Source organism: Perognathus longimembris, chromosome 7 (assembly GCF_023159225.1).
Source record: "Perognathus longimembris pacificus isolate PPM17 chromosome 7, ASM2315922v1, whole genome shotgun sequence".
NCBI lineage: Eukaryota > Metazoa > Chordata > Mammalia > Rodentia > Heteromyidae > Perognathus > Perognathus longimembris.
The window spans coordinates 83,620,534-83,627,894 of NC_063167.1; positions in this window are offsets into that span (position 1 = coordinate 83,620,534).

Consider the following 7,361-nt stretch of genomic DNA (forward strand, 5'->3'; position numbering starts at 1 on the left):
CCAGAGGTAGAGATCACAGCCCACAGAACCGCCCCCTTGGGCTCGGCTCGGCGCCATTATGATATCCACATCAGATGGAAGGCAGGTCAGGTTTGGGCTTCCTTTCCAGTTCCAGACCCGGGGAAAAGGTAGGAGTGGATAACAGCCAACCAGCCCCAGGGCGGGAGAAGAGGCAGGCCTCTTGGGACTTCCCCTTAAAGGTATAGCCAGAGCCCAACAATTTGTTTTGGAGGAATGTAACTTTTTGAGTTCTGTGTATATTTTAGATATCTGGCCTTTTCCATTGTATGGCTGGTAAAGATCTTCTCCCAATATGTGGGCTTTCTGTTTATCTTGGAAGCTATGTCCTTTGCCCTACAGAAGCTGTGCAGTTTGATGCAGTCCTACTTGTCTAACCTTTCTTTGATTTGTTGCATTTTTTTTGTTGTTGAGGAAGTTTCTTTCAGTGCCAAGGAGTCCTTGAGTTTCTCCTATTCCTTCTTGTAGTGTTTTCAGGGTATCTGATTTTATTTTTAGGTCTTTGATCCATTTGGAATTGATTTTGGTGCAGGGTGATGAATAGGGAACTAGTTTTAGTTTGTTACAGGTGTTGGTCCAGTTTTCCCAGTACCATTTGCTGAAGAGGCTGTTTATGTTCCAACCTATATATTTACCCCTTTGTCAAAGATTAGGTCGCATTAGGTCTGTGGGTTCATTTATTCGTCTTCAGTTCTGTTCAGATTAAGCAGTTTTATTAAAACAAATACTAAAAATCAATGTGCTTGGTCTAATAAAAATAGGCAAATGTTGTAGGCAAGGCCAGACAAAGCTATTTTATGGAATGGATGGTTGGTAGGTATAGAACCTCCCTCTCAAGTATTATGCCCTTCATCTTCCTCCATTTCCTACTCAGTGAGATGTCACATCTCTTCAAGTGCTATTTTCTTAGCTACTATATACTTCAGTAAAGCTTCCATGTCATATGCTAGAAATCACAATGTTAAATGAGCTTTTCAAAATATGTATGTAGCCTACATATGCAAAAAATATACAACATTTTGTTGAAATACAGAACACTTGGTTTTGTATGAGTCTGGCACCAAAAATGCTAATTGGAATGAACAGTTGAATAGCAGCAACCCAAATGTGAAAATTCACTTCTACCACTATGTGTTGCATTTTTTTCAGCATTTTTATTAGAATAGTAAGAGAAACCCTGCTGAAGACTGAATCAACACCTAAAATGAAGATCTCCCTACTAAAAAATTATGACAACAGTTTAGACTGCAAAAGGTGCACAATTCTGGCATAAATTTTCATTAAATATCTGGATACATCTCATCTTGGAATCCCATTTCTCTTCCACTTTGTTTTGAACTCTGGTTATTTTTTAATGGAAAAGGTTTGAGCCACTGCAAATCTGTGATGCTGCCTAATTGTGAGGCCAACATCAGAAGGATCATGGTTGGACACCAAATAAGAAAGGGAGATGTTATGGAAACGATTGTTATATCACAGTTGTAACTACTTTCAATGTGTCATATGTAAATGTAGCCTCTATTATTGATGATCTTCTTGTATCACCTTCCTTTGGTTGTACCTACACTTTCTCTGTATCTTATCTTAGTATATTGGAAACCAGGTATACTGGTATTAGAACTAGGAAATTGGAAGCGAATACCAAAATCGAGAGACACAGGGTAAAAACAGACAAACAACTACAAAAGCAATACTTTCAAAACTGTTTGGTGTAAATGAACTGAACAACTCATGGTGGGGGGAAGGGAAGGGGGGAATGAGGGATGAGGTAACAAACAGTACAAGAAATGTATCCAATGCCTAATGTATGAAACTGTAACCTCTGTGTAATTCAGTTTGATAATAAAAAATATAAAAAAATAAAATAAAAATGGCAATACTGCTAAAAAAAACAATAAACAGAGCATGTGATATGCAACTGCAATCTCAGCTACGTGAGAGATAAAGGTTTAGACCATTATAATATGAGTGTGGTATCCTCAAAATCAAAAGACCCTATCAAGAAAGTAAATAAAGAAAAGAAGTTGCCATGGCACAGCACCTGACTAGCAGATGTGCAGCCCTGAGTTCAAACTCTGGTATCACCCAAACAAAAGGGTTTAGTAATAATATATTTTAATATGTTTCCAGGGATTATTAATTTTAGTCCATCACTTTATCTTCCTCAAAGAATTTATAAAAGTCTGTTTACTTTTTTCTACTAATCTATGCAATGATAAGTCACTACATATTTTAAATTTAGTATTATTTAATAAAAGTTACAAAAATAGGTTCAGGAAATGGAAATTTAAAGTGTAACACCAAGAATCAAGAAAATGTGAAATACATCACACTGTTATCACTTTCTGTGTTACTTGAAAGAAAAATCAACTAACCATCAAACCTAAATTGAATAAGGTGGGACAATTCTCAAATAAAAGCACATACACGAACACACAAGCATTCTTAATTCTTTTATGCTAATAAACTCAATCCCACCTACCAACATAAATCTCATTGGCTCAGCAACTATATTTTTAGAGTGTTTCTAGTGTATCTGGAGAACACATTCACTGGTGCATTGTACATCCAGTGAGAGGAGTGGGAAACACTCACTTGACATCAAGCTTTGCAGAGAAGGAAATAAATTCTTTAAGTAGTCATGTCAAGACACATGCCTTTTAATCTGAAAGTGTAGTTTGTTAACATTTCTTGTGAATGACTGGGAGATATTTGTGTTCATGTAGGCAGGCTTATGGCTTGAGTAGATTTTTTTTTATCAGATTCTCTTGGACTCTTCTACATTCAACTTTTTCAACATTTTTTCAGATATTCTCAAACCCAAGACAAATACAAGAAGTGATGCTCTCTGCCCACAACAAAGTCAGAATTCCATGAAGTAAACAAACATAAAGCTAACTTTAGGTCACCAAGTTTATTACACTGATAATCGTGTTGTCTTCTTTATTTAAAAAATTATTTATCACAAATTTTGTCTCTTTAGTTATTCAATAAATATATCTAATAAACAGTGTTTTGAGTATTGAAATAGCACTATTCAAGCTCTAAGGAGAAGCAGTGAATTGCCTAATAACTTCAGAAGTTTTCACATTTAAAGTGAGAGATTAAGAGAGGTGAGTAAAAATTGGGTAAAAAATAAGGAAATAACAAGCATTAGTTTTAGGATACAGATATGTTATAAACTACAAGATCAAAGGAAACCATGAGGCACACAAATTGAGATTATTTCAAAATTATATTGTCTGTTAGAAAACTTGAAAATAGTTGATGATAAATACTATGTAGTACAACAATTCATAGGTAAACAACTCCTCCAGTTGTTGTCTCTGAAACCCAATTGATTTTTTAAATAGGACAGACTGGGTAGGGGAAACTGAATGAAAATGCTAGGAATAGTGCAAAAGAATTATCACTTTGTAATAAATTAAAAAGAAAATTAACATCACTTGGGATCTGATAGTTTGAAAAGGTTGAAAATATGTAACATATATGTATATATACTATATATGCATGTGTATATATACATATATATATTCTCATCTAAAATCTGGTATATAATGCCCCATTAAACTAAAATATTTAAGGTCTTTTTGGATCACCCTAATTTCTAATATTTGTTTTGAATACTTGTGTTCTTGTAATATAAGCCTCAAATATGACTTATGTTTGGGGGTCACAAATTATTATTATTATCATTATAGAAAAATTATTTTATCTCAGATACTCAAATCTCAGTAACTATGTTTCTGTAACAAAAATTAATAACAAATCATGAGTTGTAACAATTTGTGGATTTATTAAAATTTTTAATTTAAATTCTTATTATCTTTAAGTAGTTGTACAAAGGAGGTTCCAGTTGATAAAACAGTTTATGAATGCAGTGCATATTTATCAATGTCACCTCTTCACCATTCTCACCCAATTTTCACCTGCCTTTTCCCTTAATTTCCTTAGTTTTGTGCTATATACAATGAATTCTTGACTTCATTCTCCCCTCCCCTCCTCTTCATCAACTTTTCTCCCCTTGGCTTAATTTCTCCTGCAAGTACTCACTTTCCTGGTGCTTATTTTGTTAGGGTTTGCTCTAGTCTCTCTAAAACATTAGATTTTCAGATACTTAATTTTTCATAGGAACATCTTTTATTATTATCTTCAAGTAGTTGTACAAATGGATTTCCATTCAGTATGTCAGTTCTTGAGTACAATGCATCTTGATCAATTCACTCTTATCATAATTCTCCCTCATGCTTCTCAACCACACCCATACCCTAAATTTTCTTCAAATTTTTAATTTTATCAGTTCTAGTCAGCAAAAGATTGATGTCCAAACATAAGACAATTCATGTTAAAAACATTAAAGAAATGGAAAATGTTGATTCTACCAATGCATACCTAAAGTGGCTTGGCATTACCCATGGCATTTGATAGCTGCTAAAATGAAGGTCATTTAATCTATGAAAGGTCATTGTGATGAGTGACCATTTTCTAGTTCTTATGATGATTGCTACACACCCTGGAATTTTCTCTAATCACATTTTTTGTTTTCTTTTGAGATCCATTTGTCAGAATGAAGAATGTGTCTATCAACCTTTTGGCATGTAATGTGTAAAGTTCTAATATTGCTTCAGCCATGCTTGGAGAACATGTTACACAAAGGCAGAGCTGATCACTGTCCTGTGTCTTTTAAACATAGCTTAGTGGGACATCCATATAATTAACAAGCTAATTAACAAGAAAATTTATTGATTCCTTAGATTGATAATACATGGTTTTTATAACTTGGCAGTGTTAGTTCAGGTATTTTAAATTATTGCCAGAAGTGGTACTGGAAGGATGTCTTTTGCTTTTTTAGTTAGTTTGACTAAAGGCTTTATTTTAAAAAGCTTTTCTTGCAAAGAGCATAAATTTTTATGGAAATGATTTAAAGTATTTGGTTTATATTTATTCTTTCTTGCTCAGCACATATTTATATATCAGTCTGGCTGTCTACCATCTATATAGCCTAGGTCAAATCATGTGCTTATAATATTGAGATATTCTTTTGGTCACTTGGGAAAATAAATTGCTCCAGTTGGGCTAAAATTGCAATATAGATGAGCATAAAGATTCTTCTCAAAAGTGCTGATCTCATTTCCTTTGGATATATTCCCAATGGAGAATGGCTGAGTCATATGAATATTCTATTTTTAATATTTTTGGAAATTCCATACTATTTCCTATAGTGGTTATATAGTTTCATTCTTTACCTATATGATTATATATGTATTTATGTTTATACAATGTATTTCAAGTTGTGTACTTGACATCTAAACAATAGAATCAAGAAAAAAAGGGAGGGGAGAAAGAAATGGAAAGGAGAAAGAAATGAAAGAAATAGAGAGAGAAAATATAGTAATAAAGAAAAAAGAACATAGACAAAGACATCCAAGAATTAAGTGGGTTTTTAACTCAGATTAAAATGACAATCAGAATCTAAGCCAGTGAATAGCATTGAAATTATGCTGAGGCAGATATGGGTTTTTGAGGATCAGCTCTTATAGGAATGGGAATGGCAAGAACCAGATAAATGATCAGTATCTCAACACTGGAGGTGAACCAGCCTGGATCTCTTAAAAAGAAATGAATGTCAGAGAATCAAGTGACAGGAGAATATAGCAGAAAGTAACATGCTCTCTATCTGTAGACTCTTAGGGTACAAATTGCACTGATTGCACTTGACTGAAAGCCTGCAGGGGCAGGGGACAGTGGAAAATAACAGATGAAAGGCCCCTAATTTCTAGACAGAAGCTGGGTATTTATTCATGTCAACCTAGAGCTTGTGTCTCATGCTTCTGTTATTGTTTGGAAGATATACATAAATTTTATCAATTTCATGTTTCTTAAACATTCTTTTTTTAATTTATTTTTTATTTTTATTTTTTTTCAAATTTTTATCATCAAACTGGTGTACAGAGAGGTTACAGTTTCATATGTTAGGCATTGTATACATTTCTTGTACTGTATAAGATAACTTGTCACAGAGAATACATTCTTTGTACTTCTTTCATTATTTTTAAGGGGATTATATAACACCCAGAGTTCAAAATCTATACATTTCTAGATTCTATAAGTTTCTATCTTCTATCTACAACAAAATGTTCATGTAAGTTTTACAGATGTATAACTGTGCTAGTTTAATTTAAAAAAATGTTCCTTTAAAGTAAATGTTGTACTACTTTTGTCAACTAATCATTACTGAACAAACCAAAATAATGTAATAAGATCTTCACAGTGCCTTCATCCTCATGCCTGAAATGCTGACTATTAGCTCACATTTGTAGTAATGACTACTTCAGAGGCAGACATCAGGAGGACCATGGTTCAAGGCCATTCTAGTCAAAACTAGTAAGACCAAGCTCAACCAATAAAATCTAGGCACTTATCATCACAGCACCCTGGAAAGCATAAACACAAACACAGAAAGGTCACTCAACACATATGCAGTTCAAGTCAGCCAGATATAATCACAATACCATTTTCAGAGTAGCTAAAATGATAAGACGTAGCTTAAGTGATAAGAGTACTTGCTAATGAAGTACAAGACCCGGAGTTCAAAACTCTCAGTAACATCCCCCTTTAAATAAAGAACCTTGAAGAGTAATAACGTAATTCTTCCCACTGCACACTTGAATCATAACCACACATTCTAAGATTCATCCACTTTCAAGATAATTTTTCACTGCAATAAGGGATATAATGGTGTGCTTGTTTTCTTCCTCAGTCAGCATGTTATATTTATTCTTCACTAAGATTTTTTTATTTCTAAAAGTCACCAAGTTACTTTAGTCCCAAGCTCCAGGCAGTTTTAAAAGGTAACTAAGGATAGACAGTGACCTTATTAGATGGCGAAAAGACATTTTTGAACCATCTGACCAACCTCAGGCAGAAGACATTGAAGTTATGCCTGGAAGGAACTAAGTCTGTGACATTGATTGGTGTATATGACTTACTTCAGATGCAGCCACGAGCATGGAGAAAATATTTGAAGACAACTTGTCTGTAGTCATTAATGTAATCCGGACAAAGGAAAGACTGATTCTTATAGATGTCATAGACTGAGGTTATTAGAAACACAGATCTTAGCATGAAGTTGAGACACAATGTTAGGCAATACTTAGATGGCTGCAAAGCTGGCCACAACTTTCAGGTGAGAGGGTGACATTTTTTATTAGTTTATCACAAATATATCTGAATTCTTTTTCTCCTTGGTATTGTCTCAGTCTGGTGGGGATGAGGGGAGCAATGTTGCAAACATAAACAGAACCACTGAATCCTTGACTGAAAGGCATGAATCTCCTGGTAAA